The sequence below is a fragment of the Cupressus sempervirens genome, chromosome 10, assembly GCF_028749045.1.
Source record: "Cupressus sempervirens isolate cs-2001-9-10 chromosome 10, ASM2874904v1, whole genome shotgun sequence".
In the NCBI taxonomy this organism is placed as follows: Eukaryota; Viridiplantae; Streptophyta; class Pinopsida; order Cupressales; family Cupressaceae; genus Cupressus; species Cupressus sempervirens.
In genome coordinates this window covers 817,777,258-817,790,958 of record NC_143127.1, presented here as the reverse complement: position 1 = coordinate 817,790,958, position 13,701 = coordinate 817,777,258, and the positions used below count along the sequence as shown (strand labels likewise).

Sequence of the window (13,701 nt, the reverse complement as noted above, 5' to 3'; positions counted from 1 at the left end):
TGTTCGTGTTGGAGAATAGATGTTGGGATTTTTTCTTGTTGGACGACTTGCTATCTGTTTGGATGCCATTGTTTTAGTTACCTATTGTTAGTATCTGCAATTCTACATACCAGGCATTGGCATTTGCTGCCCATTGGAAATCTGATAATAACTACAACTGGGTGATTTCTTTTGCAGAGTAAGTGATTTGGTCTGATTTAAAAAGGGTCAGGAGGCAGCGTTTATAAATTACAGACCTGCATTTTCTTTGTTAGAGACTATTGTGAGTCTTGGAGGCTGCCGTTCCTCATTCTGGGCAGCATTCTCACTACTAGGAGGGCTGTGAGTGGACTCCTGGGTCATATGATCACCTTTTTGAGGCCTGTGCTCAACATTTACAGACCTGCAATTGCTTGTTAGAAGCCTGTGTCCAACCTTTGAGGCTTGCGATTCCAAATTGGAGCGCCAACAATCAATTTCAGAGGCCTACGATTACCAGTCAGAGGCCTGCACACGTTCCTATGAGACCTGATTTTGGCAGCATTAATCCAGGTTCATTCCAATGTAAAAATGATTGTTATGTTGCAGCATATATAGTTATTAATGAATAAACTCAGAATTTGATATGAAGCACTTATCATTTCAAAATTAAATGTGCAAACTCATAAGGCAGATTTATATATCAGTGTTTGATATTCATTTTTACAAGATGTATAAGGCCATAGTCAACTAAAATTTGTGAGCAATTATTTGCATCTCTTGTTACTGTGTTTGAAATTTAGAACATTATATGTTCAGTGGTAACTGGGTTGCGTATCAAGTGTTTGATGAAATGTTGTCAAACAACTAATTTGTTAAAATGAAATTGGAGTTGTTTAAGCTATAACCAATCAGGGTTACTACATTCTATTACAAAATGATGAAATTGAGAAAAAAATCAAGAGTATTTTAAATGCAATTTGGATGGTTTGATACTTTTATCTATTCCAATGAAACCCACCACTCTTTATAATGCTTAATATATTCTCTTGAAAATTTCAGATCTATTTATTTTTAAAAATATATTTTAGAAAATATGTTTATAAATTTCATCAGCGCTACATCCACATTCTTTTTTACCATCACCCAATTGTTTACCCTACATAGTTCTCAATACAATTCTCAATTCTAATATATATTGAAATATTTTTAATTTAACATAAAATATTTATTTCTAACTCTAATGGCTAACCCTCCTAAAGTCATGTGTAGGCTTCTTTCCTTTTGTTGCCAATTTTTTTTTTAACTTTTTCCAAACTTTATATCCACCGTTGTATGATAAGACAAGTCATAAAATAAAATAAATAAATCTGACATTACTAACAAAATCTAACATTATCTTCTACATCTTACATGCAAATATTGACATATCTTGAGAAATTAATGAGACATTTATTCCATAGACCTTTTTTTTTCCTTTTAATTCCTATAGCATATGTTGGAAGCTAATTTATTTTCTCATTCAAGCCATACAATTTATACAAACACATGTTCATTTATAATGTTTTTAATATTATCTTTTCCATTTAAATTCATTAAAAAACTTTTATTGTCTCCCTTTCAAGACACACGTTGCTATAGTTTCTTATTGATTAGTTTTGGACAAACAACATTTAGTTTGTCATACATTCTTAGAGTGCTTCTAGATTTGATTGTGTTGTTGCTTTTACATCAATGTTTCGGATCACACTCTGTGATCCATCATCATCACAGAGTGTGATCCGAAACATTGATGTAAAACTGACAACACAATCGATTCTAGAAGCAGTCTAACAATTCTATAGATTGTGGAAATCTGCTTTCTACTATTGTTATACATTGTTGTACATAGTTTTAGTTTTAATTGTGAGATTGTTTCTTCAACATTTGAAATCAACATTTAAGTTTTTTTTTTTTTTTTTTGTCTTATTTTCTATTAAAGATCATAGAGTTTGATCCAAAATTTCAAAGGAAAAATTTTCACACTGTCCAAACCAAAAATTCACAATATTATGAACTATGGAAACCATTTGTTTGCAATTGAGATTGAGTTTCAGTCCTTTAAAAACAAAAAATGTACAATGATTTATCATTGCAATAAAATTTTGTGATGTGTCAATATATTGTTTTCTTTTCCAAAAAATATGGTGACTAACTTATTTAAATTGTGTGCAAATGATTTATCACCGCAATAAATTTTTTGTGATGTTTCAAACATATTGTCTTCTTTTCTAAAAATAGGCATAGAAACCTCATTTGCAATGACTTTTGATTTGGAATTCGATGTAAGGTAAACATGACTATAACTAGCACTTGCACTTAAAAAGAGGTGCAATGGTTACATAAATAGTAAGATACCTCGCTTAAAATACTTGGGGTTGAAGGGGTAGAAATTGAGTATACTATTCTCCCTTTCCCTATTATATCACTGTTATCTCCAAAATCTGCACCCTAAAAATTTTCCTTAAGTCCTAAAACTCGCAGCGATTTTGGAGAAACATGGAATCAGTCAAAAGTTGTGGGTAACTTATAACTTGGCTGAACCTCCAGATTCTAGGCCGGTTTTTGTATGATATATCTTATACCTTACTTATACAAATGGAGAATTGAAACTTTCAGATGGAAAAGGGTAAAAAGATAACCTAGAACACGGAAAACTTAAAGAAATAAGGTGATACACCAAGATTGATAACACAGATTACTGCTATACTTGAGACACAATGAAAGATTTGACAAGACAATCACAAGAAACCTTATTTGAAAATCTGCTAGTTCACATCAATAATTTAAGAGAAGGTCTATGAACTTGAAAATATACGAAAGGAATTTGATCACAATCGAATACATCAATAATTGAAACACAACTCAAAACCTATGAACAACTATTTATAAAGAAGGTACAAGATAAGACATCATTTAGAAAGGCCTATAATTAAAACACGATTTGAATAACATCAATCACCTTAACGCGCACAACTAAATCTGTCAACTCCAAAACTGGTTCCAATGAAAACTTTATTTCCATCAATGGCCCTCAAAACAGTACATCTGCATAATGGATCATAATCATATAGAAAAATACACTTAAGGATGCAATCACATAAGCATCCTCTCTTGAAATCTGCACCTTAAAAATTTGCAAGAACTGATATAAACAATTATTTTGCTAATAGTGGCCACATCTCTAAACTTGTCTGTTACTTGCTCCTTGACAGAAACTGTCATGCATCATATTTTCTTTAGAAAGAATTCTCTGCTGAAAGTAATGTTTACGATGCACTGTTTGCATTTACTCCATGCTAGGCTGTTGTATAAACTGATATATTACAAAAATTATGGTATTTTCTTTCAGCTGTCAAACCACATCTTTCTTTAACAGCTCTAACTTTCATTGCTGAAAGTTGTATATGAATGTCATACTTTCTAATGTATCATGCATGATTTTCTTTTTGCCTTTTTTTTGTAAACCTATTTCTACGCCATAGAAGATTTTAGTGAGATTTTTTGAGTATTGCTTGCATCAATAGCACGTTTCTGTAAGATCTCCTGCTGTAGCTTTCAATCTTTCTGTATGAATGAAACAAAAGGTTTCAAAACTTTGGACAGTTCGTCCCTTTAATGTTTCCTTTGTTGTTACTTATATGCAAACCAATCTCACCTGCTATACTTTTCTCCTTTTCACCAGTTTTATTAGTAAAAGGTTTCAAAACAAAATGAATTGTCCCTTTAATACTTTTATACTTCATGATCGACCTCTCTATCTACTGGTGTATGTCTGTATCTTACTGATATGAATAGCATGTAGGATGTTAAATGCGAGATTTGAGTGAGTCATCAGCATTGCTTAGATCCATTGGATCTAACCCATTCTCTTCTTTGTAAATACAGGAATTGGAAGCACGGAACGGGTGATGTCTGGAGCAGCGAGAGGATGGATGCAATTGGACGCCATATCAGCAGTCATTACAGGCAATGACTGGTGCCCATGAACCTTTCTCCTTTTACCCTTCTATTTAGTTATTGATTTCAGTAGGGTATAGATGTATGTCAGCATGTAGAGACTACTCTCACAGTCAGATGTGTGGGAGAAATTTACTTTTAGCATTTAATTTCTATTATGGTTTGCTTCATCATGCAAATACTGAACATTATTTCAAAATGAATAAAATACTTTTCTTTGATGTATTTTTCTGAAAATTACTTTGAAAGTAATAAGCATTTATTTTACTTCATTTGAACATATGTGAAAAATGAACAACATTTTTGGTGACCTTTGCTGACTGTCTGCCTGCTAGACACTTGATCACTTGCCTTTGACATCCATTGGGCATTAGAGTCTGAAAATATGAATTCCTTGGACTTAAACCAGACCTGACACGACCCCTAAAGTTGCTGGTATGGGCTGGGATGTATGCAAATGAGTCTAATGATAACTGACAGGTTATTATTAGACTGATTTTTATGCATGATCTATAAAAACTCTAGCATCAACTTTAGAAGTCGTATTCATAGTTGTCCATCTCAATCATGCATGAAAATGTGTGAATTGGATGGATGCAGGTGATTAGTATATGTGTGTGTGTGTGTGTATGGTTATGGCTGCCAGGTATGTATGAAAGTGAAACTGAGAATGACTTAGAAAATGCAGCCCTAGGCATATGCATATGCATGCGTATACTAACCTACATGTATGTGTTCAATCCATGCATTAGTGTGCATGATTGAGGTGGGTGACTATGATATGAAACAACCAAACCAACAACTTGAAACCCCTAAAAACCTAAGGAACAAAACAGGAAACTACTCTAGGAAAGGAAACTAAAACCGACATGTGCTTGGACAGCACTTAGGGAAAACTTAAACTAATATGTAGATGCATTTATTGAAAGCATGAAACCTAACCTAGAAAACAAAACAAAAAATAAATCATACCTCAAAGCAAGCCTTGAGGTGAATCCTGTTAACAGGAATCGGTAGAACATCTCCTTGAAGAGTGGCAAGCTGGAATGCATTGTGTTCCTTGCACTCAACAATCTGAAAAGGGCCTTCCCAAAAGTGATCAAAATTAGCATGTTGCCCTGGTCTTGTCTTAAGTACATCCCACTTCAGCACCAAATCTCCTTCTTTGAAATGACGATCTTTTGCCTTTCTATCAAATGTTCTCTTCACATGTAACTGCTGGTATTCCATTTCCTGCAGTGCCTTGCTCCTTATCTCCTCTAACTCCATCAATTTAGCCAATCTTAGCTTAAGAGGGTCCTGTTCTTCAAACAATATCAACTGATCGACAAGCTGTAACGCAGGAAATTCAGTAGTAACATGTCACTTGGCCTCTTTCCCATATACTAGAACGTAAGGAGATGTTCCAATAATTCGCTTAGGAGTAATCCTATCCAACCATAAGGCAGATTTCAACTTTGCATGCCAATCTCTCTTATTCTCCTCTAACGCTCTTTTAATAATCTTTAAAAGGTTCTTATTTGTACTTTCAGCCAAACCATTACCTTGAGGGTAATAGTTTGATGAGGTATTCAGATATATACCTTTCTTTAGTGCCCATTCAGACACTCTAGCCCCTACAAAAGCTAATGCATTATAAAAAATGATTGAATCAGGAACACCAAACGTTGTAGTCAAATCATCATAAAAATTAAGCACAACTGATTCATTTGCCTCTCTTAGTGCTACTGCTTCAGTCCATCTTGTAAAATAATTTGTAGCTGTAAGAATCCACTTGTGACCTGAACTAGAGCTTGGATTAATTGGGCCTATAAAATCAATACCCCACTTCATGAATGGCTGCTCAACCAAAATTGGTTGCAAAGGTAAGGCTGCCAGCCTTTTCTTGTGAGCAAATAATGCACATTTTTGGCATTTTCTTGACCAATTATAGGCGTCTTTGAACAGATCAAGCCAATAGAATCCTGCCCTCAACACTTTATAAGCTGCAGTCTTTGGGGAAAAGTGACCCCCTTCATCATGAAACTGTTCCAGGATCTTGCCGGTCTGATAAGCCCTTAGACAACGTAACAACATGCCACTATGATCCTTTCTGAACAAAACATCATTAACTAAAACATAAGGAATTGATTGAAGTCTGAATTACCTACATTTTGCTCTATCCAACCTCAAAGGACACTCCCCTGTTTGCAAAAAATGTGTCATTTCAGTCAACCAATAGTCTGATTGATTACTTCCAGCTTGATTATGATCAACCAGCAACAGATTTTGACTGATTTCTACCTCTTGAAAGCTATTATCTGCTAACTATATGCATAATCCTTTGCTCCTAACCAGTTTGGTGATATGGATATCAACATCATACTCCATCACCCGAGTAATCCAGCCTGCTCTTTTTTCATTTAAATCTTTGCTTAACAAAAATTCCTTCACGCTTGGATGAGAAACCATTAGATGAATTTTGCTGTTGGAAACCAGGGGTTGAATTTTTTAAGACTTTTAATGACAGCAAAAACATGCTTTTCAACAAAGCTATACCTTTGTTCAAAATCTTGCAAACCTTTGCTGAAAAACGCATCAAGTTGCTCCAAACCTTCATCATTTTTTTGCACCAGCATTGCTGAAATGGCGTCAAAACTGCCATAGGCATACAATATAAAATCTTTAGTAAAATTCGGATTAATCAAAGCAGGAGCAGCAGACAAGGCCTCCTTAATTGCTTCAAAACAACGCTTTCCCTCCTTTGTCCAGCTGAAAATTGTATTTTTATTTAACATTGTTGTTGAAGGTTTCAAAAGATTAGCAATATCAGGTATGAAACGTCTCACAAAATTTATCGTACCAAGAAAACTTTGTAGACCCTTCTTGTGGCTAGGTAATGGTAACTCTAAAATCGCTTGAACTCTCTCAGGATCTATAGTAGTACCATGCTTTGAAACAATATAACTGAGAAGCTTACCTTCATGAACAACAAATACAAATTTTTTTGGATTAAGAGAAATACCGAACTCCCTGCATCTTTCTGACATTTGTCTAAGATGAAAAATGTGATCCTTAGCCTCCTTGCTGAAAACAGTAATGTCATCCAGATATACCAGCACTATCTTGTACATTAAATTTCGAAACGCCATGTCCATAGCCTTTTGAAACGTAGCTCCAGCATTCGCTAGCCCAAAAGGCATCCTTCTGTAAGCCATGGTTCCCCATTTAGTGGTGAATGTTGTCTTGAACTGATCTTCATCTTTTACCAGCACTTGATTATAACCAGAATAACCATCTAACAAAGAAAACCTTTCAGAACCAGAAACATATTGTAAAATCTATTCCATAGATGGTAAGGGATGCCTGTCTTTTAATGAAGCCCTATTTAAGTCTCTAAAATCTATGCACAAGCGAATTTCTCCATTTTTCTGTCTTATAGGTACTAAATTAGAGACCCAAGAAGTATGCTTGATAGGAAAGACAATCCCTCCTTCTAAAAGTTTGTTTAACTCTTTCAGCATTAGAGGTTCTAGCTTAGGATTGACAGGTCTCTGTTTTTGCGTTATGGGTTTGGTGTTGGGCTCAAGCTCAATAGTATGCTGGGTTAATTTAGGGTCAAAGCCCTTTAGATCAGAATAATCCCACGCAAAAACATCATTTAACTCCTGAAATAATTCAATAAACAACTGTTTTTCTTGTGGTGAGTTTATCTTACCAACTTTCAGCCTTTTTCCTTTAGAAATTTCCAGCTCCTCGTAATGCTCTTCTTTCACCAGCAAACTAGTTTTATCTTTTTTCACCTGATCATCTGGATCAAAGATAGTTTCTAAAGTGACCAAACCTTTAGGCAACTTGTTCATTTTCAACTGAATAATCTGATCACTATATTGCTGACTGAATCTATCCTGATTAGCAACTGAAAACACATCTTCTTGTAATAAAAAACTTAAAATCTGTTCTTCTGAATCAAAAACCTGCCAATTTATGTTGTTATCTGGTATTTAAAGTCTAACCACCACCTTAACATGATGCTGTTCGCTCTTTTTTGAGACATTTTCGACAATATCAAATTGTGCGCCTACTGCTGCCAGCCTATTAGCAAGCTAATTCTTTGCTCTAGGTATAGATATTATGTTAAAAGCTTGAAATTGTTCTATAATATCCCATACCCTATTTGTATACAGCTTTAAAGTATCATTCTTAACAGAAATTAGACCTCTAACCTGGTTTACAATGAGTTCGTTGTCCCCAAAAACTTGCAAGCAGGTTATGTTTCTCTTTCTTGCCCATTCCAAACCTTGAACCAGTCCTTCATATTCAGCCACATTGTTAGAACATGCAAATGAAAAATGAAAAGCAACAAAATACTTATCCTCCTGAGGTGACACCAGCATTACTCCCCCTCCAGCACCATTCTTTCTTTTTGAGCCATCAAAATACATCTTCCATACCTGATTTTCTTGTTCCCTGATCTGATTTGTATCTTTGACCAGATTTGGAATTCTTGAACTTTGATCTAAAATCATATAATTTCCAAAACCAGCATCATGAACAACGTTTTTTTGACTGTTAGAAACATTTTCAGTAGCCCATTCATCAAGCAAAATATCCGGGATACCAGTAAGGGGTGTGTTAGAATCTACTACCTTAGGTTCATTAGTATCAAGTGACATCAGATTTGCATTTATAGTAGCAGGAACGTAAGGCTCTATATGGTCTTTTGCTAACTTTTTGGATTTAATAGTGATCTTTGTACCATATCTTGACCTAAAGAGCATATGAGACCAATCTGATGAAAAATAGCCACCAATCTTTGCAGTGAAATCTCTAGATAAGCATAATGCAAAAAATGGCGAAAGATCTATGACATAAACATCCTGAAGTATTGAAAAATTTGGACAGGCATGCAAGGTAAGACTAGCATCCTTAATGACACCTATTGTGTTAATAGCTGACCCATCCAATTGCACCACACCTTTCTTGAGAGGTTGATATTTCAGCCCTAGCTGATCTGCTACCTTTTTAGGCATAACTGAACTTGTGGCTCCACTATCAATCATGAAATTGTGAACCAGATCATTGCCTATGATTAGAGACACATAGAAAGGGGGAGGTTTGACAGCTGGAACTGTTGTTTTGCTGTTACCTTCTTCATTATTTGCAAATACGATATTTGGCGTATTTTCACCAGCGTTACTTCTTTTTGATAATTCAGATCGCAACATGTCAACTTGACCAGGTATTGCCAAAGAATCCCACATACTGATAGACACATTCATTTTCTTCATATTTTCAACAACATTAAAAGGAATTGATGCATGTACCTTAGGCTACGATTTTGTAACAGCAGGTTGTGCTTGTTGTTGCTGTTCTACGTTGGCATGTGGAAATTTGTTGATGGAGCCTACTGATTAGTTGGCTTATCTGATCCAACAATGGCTGTATTACTAGTATTGCTATTATTACTGGTTTTCTAGTCTTCTAAAGCCCTTTTTTTATTCCTGGAATAAATAGCAATATTAGGATCAGCACTATTCATACCACAAAAATCATCTACCTACCAATTTAGGAATGAAGCATCTGCAGGGGATACATCTTGCTGTTCCATTTCAGCCTCTGGTGCATGCTGCATATATGTAGCGTTTTGTACCATCAAATCTTGCTGAATGATGCCATTTGAACAGGTAGCTTGACTATGAGGTTGATTACATGGAAAACACCAGTCATATTTAGCAGCCATATTATTTTGCATTGGTACAAGTACTATATCTCTTACCGGATTTGCAGCATTTAAGGGTGCTGGATTATAAGGCTTATATGGTCTCTGATTTATGCTCTGCTTATTTCCAGCATTGTACCCGTGAAAATTTTGCCTATTTTGAAGCTGCCCTTGGTTTTGTGGTTGATATCCCTAATTATTTTGTTGTTGGTAACCTTGATTCTGCTGTTGGTAACCCTGATTTGCAGCAAAATTTTGGGATTGAAAAGGTTGCCTTGGCTGAAACTGCTGCTTTTTGAGATTAACCAATTCATTTCCAAAAGTTTACATTAAGCTTTCAATCTTTTGCTGACCTTGTTTAATCTCTTGCAGCTCTTGAGAAGGTCCTACAACAGCTATCTCTTGGTTGGAAACCACTGGTAATGGGCTGAAAGGTGGTATTTGCAAAGGTATATTTGGCTGTATATCCGGAAAAATAGGCAAAGGAGGTCTAGGAGCAATTTTACCTGCCTATATGAGGTTATTTTCTGCCCTTACTGATATAGCAAATGCTTGTGGCAGCGTATTACCTCCCATAGACTAAATCATGAAAGAAATGTCGCTGTTCAAACTCTTAAGATAGTATAAAAATGCATGATCAGCACTTGGTCTAACAGCAGCAGGTATCCTATTCCATGTCCTTTGAAAACGTGTATTGAAATCAGTCATCTATTCTTGTGGAGCCCTTTTTATGGTTGTTAGTTGTTCTACCAATGACAAATGATCAGATTTGTCTTCAAAAAATTTGGTGAATGCATCACCCAATTCATCCCATGTGCCTATTGAAGCGACTGGTAAACTTCTGAACCATTCCAACGCTTTCCCCTTGAATGAGGCAGCCAGTAACCTAATTGCTACATTTTCTTGCATCACATGATGAACGTTGCATAAGGTTGCTATATCCCTAACATGCTCGAAGGCTATAGTTTGGCTTTCTCCGGTAAAATATGGCACTCCTTTCAAAGCTACTAAAGGGATGTCATTATGCTGCTGGAGATTCAAAGGACTCCCCTGATCAAAGGGAACAAAAGAAAATTTTCTTAGCTGAGCCATTACTGGTAGCTGATAACCTATCTGTTACGGATGTATAAATGATACAGCTGGTCCATAAAATAAATTTGCAGCCAAACTCGAGCTTGCTGTTGTATCTGCAAAAAATGTAGAAAATTTTGATTCCAAAGGTTCGATTCTCCAATTGGGACTTACTGAAAATGTGCTACGAGTTTTTCTTTGATAAAATCGAGTACCCTATGCTGATTTTTGGTTTCTCTTTGCTAGCTTTGTCCTAGCAAGGGTTCTGCCATGCCTTTTGGGTGTTTCAAGCTATAAATATTCAAATGAATTTGAACTTCTATTTTGTATCTTTCTCATTAACAACACTGATCTGTACCTTTCTTCCCCATTGAGTTGCCAAATATGCAGAAAAAAATATAACTCTGTTGTTTGCACATCAAAAACAGCAGCAACTTCCTTAAAAATAAGGCAAGTAGGTCCCACTAGGCATGCCAAAAACTGTTATCTACAAAATTTGCACCCTGAAAATTTGCCTTAAGTCCTAAAACTCGCAGCGATTTTGGAGAAACATGGGATCATCCAAAAGTTGTGGGTAACTTATAACTTGATTGAACCTCCAGATTCTAGGTCGGTTCTTGTATGATATATCTTATACCTTACTTATACAAATGGAGAATTGAAACTTTCAAATGGAAAAGGGTAAAAAGATAACCTAGAACACGAAAAACTTAAAGAAATAAGGTGATACACCAAGATTGATAACACAGATTACTACTATACTTGAGACACAATGAAAGATTTGACAAGACAATCACAAGAAACCTTATTTGAAAATTTGCTAGTTCACATCAATAATTTAAGAGAAGTCTATGAACTTGAAAATATACGAAAGGAATTTGATCACAATCGAATACATCAATAATTGAAACACAACTCAAAACCTATGAACAACTATTTATAAAGAAGGTACAAGATAAGACATCATTCAAAAAGGCCTATAATTAAAACATGATTTGAATAACATCAATCACCTTAACGCACACAACTAAATCTGTCAACTCCAAAACTGGTTCCAATGAAAACTTTATTTCCATCAAAGGCCCTCAAAATAGTACATCTGCATAATGGATCATAATCATATAGAAAAATACACTTAAGGATGCAATCACATAAGCATCCTCTCTTAAAATCTGCACCCTGAAAATTTGCAAGAACTGATATAAACAATTATTTTGCTGATAGTGGCCACATCTCTAAACTTGTCTATTACTTGCTCCTTGACGGAAACTGTCATGCATCATATTTTCTTTAGAAAGAATTCTCTGCTGAAAGTAATGTTTACGATGCATTGTTTGCATTTACTCCATGCTAGGCTGTTGTATAAACTGATATATTACAAAAATTATGGTATTTTCTTTCAGCTGTCAAACCAGATCTTTCTTTATCAGCTCTAACTTTCATTGCTGAAAGTTGTATATGATTGTCATACTTTCTAATGTATCATGCATGATTTTCTTTTTGTCTCTTTGTTGTAAACCTATTTTTACGCCATAAAAGATTTTAGCGAGATTTTTTGAGTATTGCTTGCATCAATAGCATGTTTCTGTAAGATCTCCTGTTGTAGCTTTCAATCTTTCTGTATGAATGAAACAAAAGGTTTCAAAACTTTGGACAGTTCGTCCCTTTAATGTTTCCTTTGCTGTTACTTATATGCAAACCAATCTCGCCTGCTATACTTTTCTCCTTTTCACCAATTTTATTAGTAAAAGGTTTCAAAACAAAATGAATTGTCCCTTTAATACTTTTATACTTTATGATCGACCTCTCTATCTACTGGTGTATGTCTATATCTTACTGATATGAATAGCATGTAGGATGTTAAATGCGAGATTTGTGAGTCATCAGCATTGCTTAGATCCATTGGATCTAACCCATTCTCTTCTTTGCAAATACAGGAATTGGAAGCACGGAACGGGCGATGTCTGGAGCAGCGAGAGGATGGATGCAGTTGGATGCCATATCACCAGTCATTACAGGCAATGACTGGTGCCCATGAACCTTTCTCCTTTTACCCTTCTATTTAGTTATTGATTTCAGTAGGGTATAGATGTATGTCAGCATGTAGAGACTACTCTCACAATCAGATGTGTGGGAGAAATTTACTTTCAACATTTAATTTCTATTATGGTTTGCTTCATCATGCAAATACTAAACATTATTTCAAAATGAATAAAATACTTTTCTTTGATGTATTTTTCTGAAAATTACTTTGAAAGTAATAAGCATGTATTTTACTTCATTTGAACATATGTGAAAAATGAACAACAATTACTATTTATAAGACTTTTATGCACACTTGGACTTTTGTTGATATTGTTGGATATACCTCGACATACAACGAAATGCTTTTAGATGTTATGCTACACATGTTGGTGTTTTTCTAGATATTTTTGACCTATTGATGATTTTCTATCGATATCATATTATGATGATGCTATGTTACGAGGTTATTTTCTAATGATTATATATTCTGAAATAACATGATGTGGAATTAGGATGGTTCATTTTATCTTTTATATGCAAATGTGATCAATATATTGCATATGGAAAATGTAAACAATGCAATTTAGTTTGGCTAGCTCCTTGGCAGTAGTGAGATCAAAAGATCTGGTTGCACACACCACACACACACACGTACACGTGCATGTACATACATACTTACGTACGCAATTATTTTATTGTTACAAATAAAATGAAATGCTAGCTTAAAGAGTTTAATTTCTTCCCTTATCCTAGAAATTATTTTAAAAAACTATGTTTGATGTAGATATTTAGTTAATTACTAATCGCGTGATTGTGTTGGCAGTTGATGTCAATTAAAGAATACTTCTTTTTATTTATTAAAAATGGAAAATTGAATGCAATATTCAATAAAATTAGAAATAATATTTAACATTAGCTACATGGTGATGTACTCTACTAGGGTTTTG

General features: G+C 34.8%; 1 long non-coding RNA gene across 5 annotated transcripts in view; it reads left to right on the top strand.

The window, feature by feature from the left end:
- Window positions 1-12,963, top strand: part of LOC149536450 (uncharacterized) — a 204,123-nt gene extending 191,160 nt beyond the window's left edge. For all 5 annotated transcript variants that reach the window (XR_016356910.1, XR_016356911.1, XR_016356913.1 and 2 more), the window contains 3 exons: window positions 178-531; window positions 3,886-3,966; window positions 12,667-12,963. This is a non-coding gene — a long non-coding RNA (uncharacterized LOC149536450). The remainder of the gene's footprint in view (window positions 1-177; window positions 532-3,885; window positions 3,967-12,666) is intronic.
- The last annotated feature ends 738 nt before the right edge of the window (window positions 12,964-13,701 follow it).